Genomic DNA, 12065 nt, shown 5'->3' with positions numbered 1-12065 from the left:
TGTTATAGGAAAGACATAGTTATACTGGAAAGAGTGCAAAGAAGATTTACGAGGGTGTTACCAGGACTAGTCGGCCTGAGTTATAGAGAGAGGTTGGCCAGGATAGGACTTTATTTCTTGGAACATAGGAGAATGAGAGGTGATCTTATAGAGGTGTATAAAATCATGAGCAGCACAGATAGGATGAATCCACATAGTCTTTTTCCCAGGGATGGGGAATTGAAAACTAGAGGGTATAGGTTTAAGGTGCAAGGGGAAAGATCTAAGAAGTACCTGAAGGCAATTTTTTCACGCAGAGGGTGGTGCATATTTGGAATGGGCTGCCAGAGAAAGTGGTTGAGGCAGGTATGATTGCAACACTTAAAAAACATTTCGATGGGTACATGGATGGGAAGGGTTTAGAGGGATTCTGGACCATTTGGAACTAGCTGAGTGAGCATCATTGTCAGCATGGACCAGTTTGGGCCGAAACACTGTTTCCGTGCTGTATTACTCTATGACTCCACGACTAACTGGGAAGTCTCCCAGGATCTACTCTGTTCAGCGATCTCAGAATCTTACACGATCCTTTGAGATCACTTCTTATTCCTCTAAACCCATTGATGCTTCTACAATGTCACTCAAGCCAGGCCAGAAAAGAAAGAATGAATCTGTGGGATTTGATTCAAACCAAGGTAGGACTTGTCGTAAAGTCTAAATTGGTGAACTGGGGAGATTGTTGAGAATTGGAAATGTTCAAATTTGAAATTGTTTTTCCTTTTTTGTTTCTCACAACTCCATCTTTATTTTACAATCTTTATTTCTCGTTCAGTACTAGTCCTCAAGTCCCATCATTCATCAAGCTCCTAGATATCCCTCCCAACCTCACTACAAAAATACCAGCCCAGACTTCAGCAACTTGCAGAGTAAATGAATTTTGAACTGAAGAGGGTGAGGGTAGATGTCGAATCAGGTATGTTGTGACTTCCTTGATCCAGCAAATTGGAATCTTGTTTTCATTCGTTACTTTTAAACAGAATCCATCATGTGATCTGTATAGAATTGTAGAGTCATAGAGTTGTACAGCATGGAAACAGACTCTTCAGTCCAACCCATCCATGCCGACCAGATATGCTAAATTAATCTGGTCAGAAGTCACACGACACCAGGTTACAGTCCAATCGGTTTATTTGAAATCACAAGCTTTCGGAACGCTGCTCCTTCATCAGGTGAAGTGGAGGGAAGCGCATAGGCACAGAATATATAGGCAGAGAGATCATTGTAAGATAATTCCGGGTAACTAAGAGTGTCAAAAAATAGTACAAATGGTATGGGTGGAATGTTAAAGGGCTGAATAATAAGTCTTTGCAGGTGATCAAAAGTGTCAAGGAGATAGTGACGACTGCAAAGGCTGGAAAGTCAGAGTCAATAAAACGTGGAGCAGGTCAAGCAGCATCAGAAGAATAGGAAAGTCGACGTTTCAGGCAGGTCCTGATGAAGTGTCCCAGTGTTAGGTCAGACTGATTCTATTTCTAAAGTGGGAGTTACAGAATCTTACATGGAGTTATGCAGTTTTTAAACAAAATAAAATGTAATTCTGCAAGTACAAATTCACCCCACAAACTTATATGTGTAAGTGTGCAGGGCAGACTGAGTGAGTGTGTGCCTTGGGTTCATGTTCCACTACAGGTGACCCCACTACACTAACCACAAACACACCTCCAGACCCACATACTCACACAGACCCTCTCTTATACACAAGCTTTCTCTCTCATATGCTCACACACATACCCCCCACTTATGCCCCATTACACTCACACAGACACACTCTGTCACAGACACTCACATATCCACATGCATACACTCACTCGGAAGCTTGGGGGCATTTTTAAGGACAGGATGTAGGTGCTTCACCTGGAAGGTGTGTGTGGAGCCTCGGACAGTGAGGTGGGAAGATGTAAATGGGTAAGTGCTGTGTACGCAGACAGTCAGATCACCACAACTGCTGTCACCACCTCTCCAAGCTTCTGTACACTGGCATGCTGTTCACATCGCTCTGTCAAAAATAGAGAAACAGGCATAGGGTAAAATTCAGAGTTACTTATATATTGAGAGAGGGTTATCAAAGTGTGACACATACTCACCTAGTACTGCAGAATGCTGGGCTCTGGATGCTGCTGCTCAGTGGCGACTGGAGTTTCAATACTGGGTTCAACCACCAGGTGGTGATATTGCTCTTTATTTCAACAAGACCCACTTCTAAAGTGCTGAAGAAACTCAGCAGATCTAGCAGCATCTGTAGAGAGAGAGATAAAAATCACGCAACACCGGGTTATAGTCCAATAGGTTTATTTGTTTTTCATTTTCTCGGTGGCAGTTGGATTGGGAGGAGCAACAGCAAGGACCAGAGGCCCCCCGGAAAGGTAATTTTGAAATATATAAAAGCTTACCTTGTGTAATGGCAGAGCAGACACTGAGCAGGGGTGGACGTGGGACTGCTCGTAAGTGAGGCTTTATATTTGGGTGGTTGCTATGTACCTGTCCTCGGGACATTCTTGCCTGCGGCGTATGAGATAGATTATGTTGGCCGAGTCACATGAGTACCTGCCACAGACACGCACACACTCACACTCTCGCTCCCTCGCATGCTTACACACACACATAAGTCTATGGAGTGAATTTGCATTTGCAGAATTGTATTTACAGATACATTCTATTTTGCTCAAAAAGCATACAATCTGCAGGCAGTCAATCCATATAACATTTTATAAATTCCTACTTTGGAAATAGAACCAGTCTGACTCAAGGCTGAGTTACAGACAGCCTCTAACCTTACACCTTTAATGCATTGCCTGAGCTGAGATGTCTTGTTTTAAATAAAACCTTAAGAAAATGACTTTAAAAATGTTCTGGGATTTACATATTAAAGAACCAAAACCTGCAACTCATTCTAAAAGATGAAAGACTTAACAGCAATCTAAGTTTGTTCAATATATCATTTCAGTTACATGACACTGTAAACTTTAGCTACAAATTCTGTGTCTTATGATCCTGCTCCACAGCTACCTGATAAAGGAGCAGCGCTCTGAAAGCTAGTGCTTCCAAATAAACCTGTTGGACTATAACCTGGTATTGTGTGATTTTTAACTTTGTCCACACCGGTCCAACACCTCCACATCCTGTAGAGAGAAAAACAGAGTTAATGTTTTGAATCCAATGACCCTTTATCAGAACTGAAAGCAGCTGGGAAAGAGTGGTACTTGTGTTGATGATGTGGGTTAGGTGCAGGAAAGAATGAGCGGAACACATGGAAATGATGCCACGCGAGAGAGAGTACAAGAAAGAAGCAAACAAAGGGATTTCTGATGGTGAGCTGAGAGAGAGAGATAAATGCTGGTTAAGGGGCTAACAGAAAGTGTGAATGGCAGAAAATAGGTTGCTGTGTTAGGAGCAACTCACCCAGAACAGGTCCTGATGGAGTGGGGTTATGGAGGAAGGTGTTCATGTTCTGAAACTGTTAAACTCAATGTTGAGTCCTGAAAGCTATAAGGCAGCGAGGTGGAAGATGAGGAGTTGTTCCACCAATTTGCACTGAATTTTGCTGAAACACTGCAGTGGGCCTCAGACAGAAATGTTGGTGTGGGATCATAGTGAATACAGTAGACTAGATTGAGTGAAGTGTAGGTAAAACATTGATTCACCTGGAAGGTGGGTCTGGGGCTTTCGACAGTGAGGGATTGAGGAAGTAAGCAGGCAGGTGTTACCCCTGCTGCAGTTGCAATGGGGATGTGTTGGAAGTGAAGGAGGAGTGGACCAACATGGTCCCTGAGGAAGACTGACAAGGGAGGGGCGGGGAGTATGTGTCCGGTACTGTCAATCTGCTGGAGGCACTGGAAATGGCAGCTCTGGGCGTGGATGCTGGCAGAATGATAGATGAGGGTGTCCCTATTGCTGTTGTGGGAGGGGAGAGAGGGAGTTAGGGCTGAAGTGCAGGAAATGGGTTGGACACAGCCGAGGGTCCTGTCAACCTTGGAGACATTTCTGAGTCCCCCTCGGAAGGTGGCACCAACAGAACAGATAGGACAAAGAGAGAGAGAGAGAAACTGGGAGAGTGACATAGAGTCTTCACAGCAAATAGGGTGTGAGGATGTACAGTCAAAGTATCTGTGGGAGGCAGTTGGTTTGTAGCAGAGGTAAAAATACCATTTGCCAGTCTGTTCCCAGAAATGGAAACAATGATGTCAAGGAAGGAAGGGAAGGGAAGAGATGGACTGAGTGAAGGTGAAAGCAGGTGGAAGCGAAATTGATAAACGTTTCGAATTCTGGACTAGAGAGGGAAGCAGCGCTGATAATCTCACAGGTTGTGAGTGGGGGCCAGAACAGGATTGAAGCGAGGGATGTCCCACAGAGAGGCAGGCACAACAGGGGACCATGCAGGTACCCATGGCCATCCCTCTGACCTGGAGAAAGTGGGAGGAGTTAGAGAAGAATTTATTGAGGGTGAGGACGAGCTTGGCCAGGTGGAGGAGGGTGGTGGTGGATGGGGACAGTTCATGGCCTTTTTCCAGGAAGCAGCAGAGAGCCCTGAGACTATGCTGACAACCTGAGTGTCCTCTTCACCTGTCCGATTTATCCTTCAAGTGGAATCTACATCCTGTCTTCAATTACCTGTCCCTCAAACCTCTTCATCAGTACCTGACCTCCACCCATTAATCCTGAACCAGCTTTGAGCCCATCTCCTGTGTAACACCTGATTTTCTCTCAGTCTCTTCAATATTTGGCTCTTATCCCAGCTCGCCCATACATTCCACTGAAGCTGTCCCTCAGTATTGGGTCAAAGGCCGATTCCCATACTGTGTTAGTTACATGGTCAAAGTGGTTGGGATTGAAGAAGAAAATCCTATAGTGTGTAGGCTAGCTCTAGAATTCCCAAACTGATCTCTCACTCACCTTAAACCAATCACCTTGTATCAATCCCAAACTAATGCCTCTGTCCTGCATTTTCTAATAGAGCCAAGCAAACCCCACCACCTTAGTCTCGCCATGGACTTCTACTCCAGAGGACAGACTTAACTTTCAAGTGAGATCACTTTACTCCTTTGTAGGGCTGGGGATGAAAATAAAGAAACAGCTAAAGAATTAAATTGGGTACATTGTTCTGGATCTCACTTCTGCAGAGGACATCTCAGTCGCAGTATTATATACAGGAGTGGGACCAATAGGGTAGGGATGTAACTACAAGGTATCTCCTGCTAGAGTACTGACACAGGTTGAAGGTGCCACTCAATGCCCCACTTACTACTTGAGCCCTTTGTAACCCAGCTCACTGTTTCCCTCAGTGTACAGCAAGTTACACAACCATCAGAATCTCAACAGTGACATGCCACTCCTTCACTAATATCACTGAGCCACCATGGGGCAGCACAGTGGTTAGTACTGCTGCCTCACAGCGCCACGGACCTGGGTTCGATTCCAGCCTCAGGCGACTGTGTGGAGTTTGCACATTCTCCCCGTGTCTGTGTGGGTTTCCTACGAGTGCTCCGGTTTCCTCCCACAGTCCAAAGATGTGCAGGTTAGGTGAATTGGCCATGCTAAATTACCCGTAGTGTTCAGGGATGTGTAGGTTAGGTGCATTAGTCAGGGGGAATGGGTCTGGGTGGGTTGCACTTTGGAGAGTTGGTGTGGACTTGTTGGGCTAAAGAGCCTGTTTCCATATTGTAAGGATTCTCTATGACCCTGGTATTACAGAACATGAGTGTCAATAATAGATCTTTGTTGCAGGATTTGTGCCATTAACATTGTCCAGCCACTACACAGACAGTGGAACAGCAGGACATAAGATTCTCAACACTTGCCTTCCCATCTATTTTTGTGGTCATCCACAAACTTGGTTATAATACTTTCACTTTCCTCATTCAAGTCAGTTATATTATGTAGAATTGTGGCTCCAGCAGTGATCCCTGTGGCACTCCACATTACAGGTTGTCATCCTGTAAACTTATCCCAACTCACTGTCTTCCATTCGTTAGCCAATCCTTCCTCTCAACCCCAAGACACTTTGGCTCTCTGTAATCAAGAATCTATCCGACTCAGCCTTAGAACAATTTATTGAAGACTCTGGAAAGCTGTCCACAGTGAATCCATACTGAAGTTTATCAGGGGTTGTGGGACTACAGAGCTGGGGCCAGGATTTGATCAATTACAATCTTATAGAACAGGCTCAAGGGGCTGAATGGTCCCAAATTCAGTCGGTTGTAACTCCTTTGCCTAAATCTTGGGATGGTCTGTAGTGACCCAGTATTCCCATGAGTGGGACGGGAGCATTGCCAGTGAAATGGTTGAAGGCGGGAGGAAGTTCTGATTTGTGGTGGTTGAACAGTGGGGCAGGTTTGGTTTTAACGCCACACAATAGGAGTGCTCCAGATTGTCGATGCTGGGTGTGGGTGGGTGGCTGTTTTCAGTGAGGCCTCTCCTCTAAAAGCCCCTGAGCCCCCAGTCAGCTGGTCTGTCTCTGATCCCCACCATGGGACTCTCTCTCAAAGGTAACAACTGAAAATCACTGCCACCTAATTGTTCTTGGTTTTTTGTAAGCTTTCTATTTCTCACTAGACTCAATCTTATCTAAGAGGTAAAAACAATGACTGCAGATGCTGGAAACCAGATTCTGGATCAATGGTGCTGGAAGAGCACAGCAGTTCAGGCAGCATCCGAGGACAGGCAAAATCGATGTTTCGGGCAAAAGCCCTTCATCAGGAATAAAGGCAGAGAGCCTGAAGCGTGGAGAGATAAGCTAGAGGAGGGTGGGGGTGGGGATAGAGTAGCATAGAGTACAATAGGTCAGTGGGGAAAGAGATGAAGGTGATAGGTCAGGGAGGAGAGGGTGGAGTGGATAGGTGGAAAAAGGAGCTGGGCAGGTCGGACAAGTCCGGACAAGTCAAGGGGACAGTGTTGAGCTGGAGGTTAGAAACTAGGATGAGGTGGGAGAAGGGGAAATGAGGAAGCTGTTGAAGTCCACATTGATGCGCTGGGGTTGAAGTGTTCCGAGGCGGAAGATGAGGCGTTCTTCTTCCATGCGTCTGGTGGTGAGGGAGCGGCGGTGGAGGAGGCCCAGCACCTCCATATCCTCGGCAGAGTGGGAGGGGGAGTTGAAATGTTGGGCCACGGGTCGGTTTGGTTGATTGGTGCGGGTGTCTCGGAGATGTTCCCTAAAGCGCTCTGCTAGGAGGCGCCCAGTCTCCCCAATGTAGAGGAGACCGCATCGGGAGCAACGGATACAATAGATGATATTAGTAGATTTGCAGGTAAAACTTTGATGGATGTGCAAGGCTCCTTTAGGGCCTTGGATGGAGGTGAGGGAGATGGTGTGGGCACAGGTTTTACGGTTCCTGCGATGGCAGGGGAAAGTGCCAGGATGGGAGGGTGGGTCGTAGGGGGGCGTGGACCTGACCAGGTAGTCACGGAGGGAACGGTCTTTGCGGAAAGCGGAGAGGGGTGGGGAGGGAAATATATCCCTGGTGGTGGGTCTGTTTGGAGGTGGCGGAAATGTCGGCGGATGATTTGGTTTATGCGAAGGTTGGTAGGGTGGAAGGTGAGCACCAGGGGCGTTCTGTCCTTGTTGCGGTTGGAGGGGTTGGGTCTGAGGGCGGAGGTGCGGGATGTGGATGAGGTGCGTTGGAGGGCATCTTTAACCAAGTGGGAAGGGAAATTGCGGTCTCTAAAGAAGGAGGCCATCTGGTGTGTTCTATGGTGGAACTGGTCCTCCTGGGAGCAGATACGGCGGAGGCGGAGGAATTGGGAATACAGGATGGCATTTTTGCAAGAGATAGGGTGGGAAGAGGTGTAATCCAGGTAGCTGTGGGAGTCGGTGGGTTTGTAAAAAATGTCAGTGTCAAGTCGGTCGTCACTGATGGAGATGGAGAGGTCCAGGAAGGGGAGGGAGGTGTCAGAGATGGTCCAGGTAAATTTAAGGTCAGGTGGAATGTGTTGGTGAAGTTGATTAATTGCTCAACCTCCTCGTGGGAGCATGAGGTGGCGCCAATGCAGTCATCAATGTAGCGGAGGAAGAGGTGGGGAGTGGTGCTGGTGTAATTACGGAAGATCAACTGCTCTACGTAGCCAACAAAGAGACAGGCATAGCTGGGGCCCATACGTATGCCCATGGCTACCCCTTTGGTCTGGAGGAAGTGGGAGGATTCAAAGGAGAAATTGTTAAGGGTGAGGACCAGTTCGGCCAAACAAATGAAAGTGTCGGTGGAGGGGTACTGTTGGGAACGTCTGGAGAGGAAAAAACGGAGGGCTTGGAGGCCCTGGTCATGGCGGATGGAGGTGTAGAGGGATTGGATATCCATGGTGAAGATGAGGCGTTGAGGGCCGGGGAAACGGAAGTCTTGGAGGAGGTGGAAGGCGTGGGTGGTGTCTCGAACGTATGTGGGGAGTTCCTGGACTAGGGGGGATAGGACAGTGTCAAGGTAGGTAGAGATGAGTTCAGTGGGGCAGGAGCATGCTGAGACAATGGGTCGGCCAGGGTGGTCAGGCTTGTGGATCTTGGGAAGGAGGTAGAACCGGGCAGTGCGGGGTTCCCGGACTATGAGGTTGGAAGCTGTAGGTGGGAGATCTCCTGAGGTGATGAGGTTCTGTATGGTCTGGGAGATGATGGTTTGGTGATGGGGGGTGGGGTCATGGTCGAGGGGGCGGTAGGAAGAGGTGTCCTCGAGTTGGCGTTTGGCTTCAGCGATGTAGAGGTCAGTGCGCAAGACTACCACTGCGCCCCCTTTATCCGCTGGCTTGATGGTGAGGTCAGGATTGGAGCAGAGGGATTGGAGGGCTGCGCGTTGTGAGGGTGAGAGGTTGGAGTGGGGGAGGGGGGTCGACAGGTTGAGGTGGTTAATGTCCCGGCGGCAGCTGGAAATGAAGAAGTCGAGAGCAGGTATTAGGCCAGCTCGGGGTGTCCAGGTGGATGCAGTGTGTTGGATGTGGGCGAAGGGGTCCTCGGAAGGTGGGCGGGAATCCTGATTGTGAAAGTAAGCTCGGAGACGGAGGCGACGGAAGAATTGTTCGATGTCACGGCGTGTATTAAATTCATTGATGCGTGGACGGAGGGGGACGAAGGTGAGTCCTTTGCTGAGGACTGATCGTTCGTCCTCAGTGAGGGGGAGGTCTGGAGGGATGGTGAAAACTCGGCAGGGCTGGGAGCTGGTGTGGGTATGGAGCTGGGAGTGGGGTCGGAGCCAGTACTCAACACTGTCCCCTTGACTTGTCCGACCTGCCCAGCTCCTTTTCCACCTATCCACTCCACCCTCTCCTCCCTGACCTATCACCTTCATCTCCTCCCCAACTGACCTATTGTACTCTATGCTACTCTATCCCCACCCCCACCCTCCTCTAGCTTATCTCTCCACGCTTCAGGCTCTCTGCCTTTATTCCTGATGAAGGGCTTTTGCCCGAAACGTCGATTTTGCCTGTCCTCGGATGCTGCCTGAATTGCTGTGCTCTTCCAGCACCACTGATCCTCAATCTTATCTAAAACAATTTACTGTAGCTGAGGGAATATTTGCTTTTTACTGAAACCAGACCTGTCTTATTCAAGCTGCAAATTAGCCACACAAAACCAAGGTGTCCTGGACTCGATCGTCACTCTGTATTGAGGGGCCAATCACAACCAAGCTTCAGTGGTTGCACTCTCTTTGTCTCAGGAAGCAGCAGCCTCAAGCCTCACTCGAGTGACCTGAACCTGTCTTCCAGCCTGACACTGCAGCGCAGTACTGAGGGAACACTGGACTGTTGGAAGTGCTCTCTTCAGGAAGAAACATTAAACAGAGGAGACCACAGCAATATTTTTAAGAGCAGTATTCATGTTTATTCATTTCAAAGGCAGATTCTTGGTCATTGTTCAAAGTGGGGTCATTTCCTTTTCGAGGTTTTGTACAGGGCTGGTTTGAGCAGGGCCAAGGTCCCAGTTTCTTTTCAGCTGTAATTAAATCCAAGCTGATGGCATTTTCTGAAGCACAAGTTAGTATCCTGTCAACCGAAGTCAAGAGCCCCACTCATTTGCTTGCAAATTAATCGGTGACAATCCACTAAAATGCACAACTACAAAAATCAAATGTTTACGTGACATTTAAGTGTAAACTTGATAGATGCACAGCATGGAAACAGACCCTTCGGTCCAACCCGTCCATGCCGACCAGATATCCCAAACCAATCTAATCCCACCTGCCAGTACCCGGCGCATATCCCTCCAAACCCTTCCCATTCATATACCCATCCAAATGCCTCTTAAATGTTGCAATTGTACCAGCCTCCAACACTTCCTCTGGCAGCTCATTCCATACACGTACCACCCTCTGCATGAAACAGTTGCCCCTTAGGTCTCTTTTATATCTTTCCCCTCTCACCCTAAACCTATGTCCTCTAGTTCTGGACTCCTTGACCCCAGGGAAAAGACTTTGTCTATTTATCCCATCCATGCTCCTCATAATTTCGTAAACCTCTATAAGGTCACCCCTCAGCCTCCGACACTCCAGGGAAAACAGCCCCAGCCTGTTCAGCCTCTCCCTGTAGCTCAGATCCTCCAACCCTGGCAACATCCTTGTAAATCTTTTCTGAACCCTTTCAAGTTTCACATCTTTCCGATAGGAAGGAGACCAGAATTGCATGCAATATTCCAACAGTGGCCTAACCAATGTTCTGTACAGCCACAACATGACCTCACACCTCCTGTACTCAATACTCTGACCAATGAAGGAAAGCATACCAAATGCCTTCTTCACTATCCTATCTACTTGTGACTCCACTTTCAAGGAGCTATGAACCTGCACTCCAAGGTCTCTTTGTTCAGCAACACTCTCTCGGACCTTACCATTAAGTGTATAAGTCCTGCTAAGATTTGCTTTCCCAAAATGCAGCACCTCGCATTTATCTGCATTAAACTCCATCTGCCACTTCTCAGCCCATTGGCCCATCTGGTCCAGATCCTTCTTAAACAGTGGCACCACATTAGCCAACCTCCAGTCTTCCAGCATCTCACCTGTGACTATCGATGATACACATATATCAGCTAGGGGCTCAGCAATCATTTCCCTAGCTTCCCACAGAGTTCTAGGGTACACCTGATCAGGTCCTGGGGATTTATCCATCTTTATGTGTTTCAAGACATCCAGCACTTCGTCCTCTGTAATATGGACATTTTTTAAGATGTCACCATCCATTTCCCTACATTCTATATCTTCCAAATCTTTTTCCACAGTAAATACTGATGCAAAATACTTGTTTAATATCTCCCTCATCTCCTGTGGCTCCACACAAAGGCCATCTTGCTGATCTTTGAGGGACCCTATTCTCTCCCTCGTTGTAAAAACCCTTTGGATTCTCCTTAATTCTATTTGCCAAGGCTATCTCATGTCCCCTTTTTGCCTTCCTGATTTCCCTCTTAAGTATACTCCTACTTTCTTTATACTCTTCTAAGGATTCACTGGATCTATCCTGTCTATACCTGACATATGCTTCCTTCTTTTTCTTAACCAAACCCTCAATTTCTTTAGTCATCCAGCATTTCCTATACCTACCAGCCTTCCCTTTCACCCTAACAGGAATATACTGTCTCTGGACTCTCGTTATCTCATTACTGAAGGCTTCCCATTTTCCAGCCGTCCCTTTAACTGCGAACTTCTGCCCCAAACAGCTTTCGAGAGTTCTTGCCTAATACCATCAAAATTGGCCTTTCTCCAATTTAGAACTTCAACTTTTAGATCTGGTCTATGCTTTTCCATCACTATTTTAAATCTAATATAAGTATGGTCGCTGGCCCCAAAGTGCTCCCCCACTGACACCTCAGTCACCTGCCCTGCCTTTTCTCTAGTAGGTACATCCACATACTGAATCAGAAAATTTTCTTGTACACACTTAACAAATTCCTCTCCATCTAAACACTATGGCAGTCCCAGTCGATGTTTGGAAAGTTAAAATCCCCGACCATAACCACTATTATTCTTAGAGATAACTGAGATCTCCTTACAAATTTGTTTCTCAATTTCCCTTTGACTATTAGGGGGTCTACAATACAATCCCAATGAGGTGATCATCCCTTT

General features: G+C 47.2%; 1 pseudogene; it reads right to left on the bottom strand.

The window, feature by feature from the left end:
* Positions 1-1967: 1967 nt before the first annotated feature.
* Positions 1968-11054, bottom strand: LOC148147408 (uncharacterized; annotated as a pseudogene).
* Positions 11055-12065: the final 1011 nt, after the last annotated feature.

Source organism: Chiloscyllium plagiosum, unplaced genomic scaffold, assembly GCF_037043375.1.
Source record: "Chiloscyllium plagiosum isolate Xiang-an unplaced genomic scaffold, Cpla_swu_hap1 HiC_scaffold_17, whole genome shotgun sequence".
NCBI lineage: Eukaryota > Metazoa > Chordata > Chondrichthyes > Orectolobiformes > Hemiscylliidae > Chiloscyllium > Chiloscyllium plagiosum.
The sequence above is the reverse complement of the archived record's forward strand: the minus strand, read 5'-3'. Positions and strand labels throughout refer to the sequence as shown.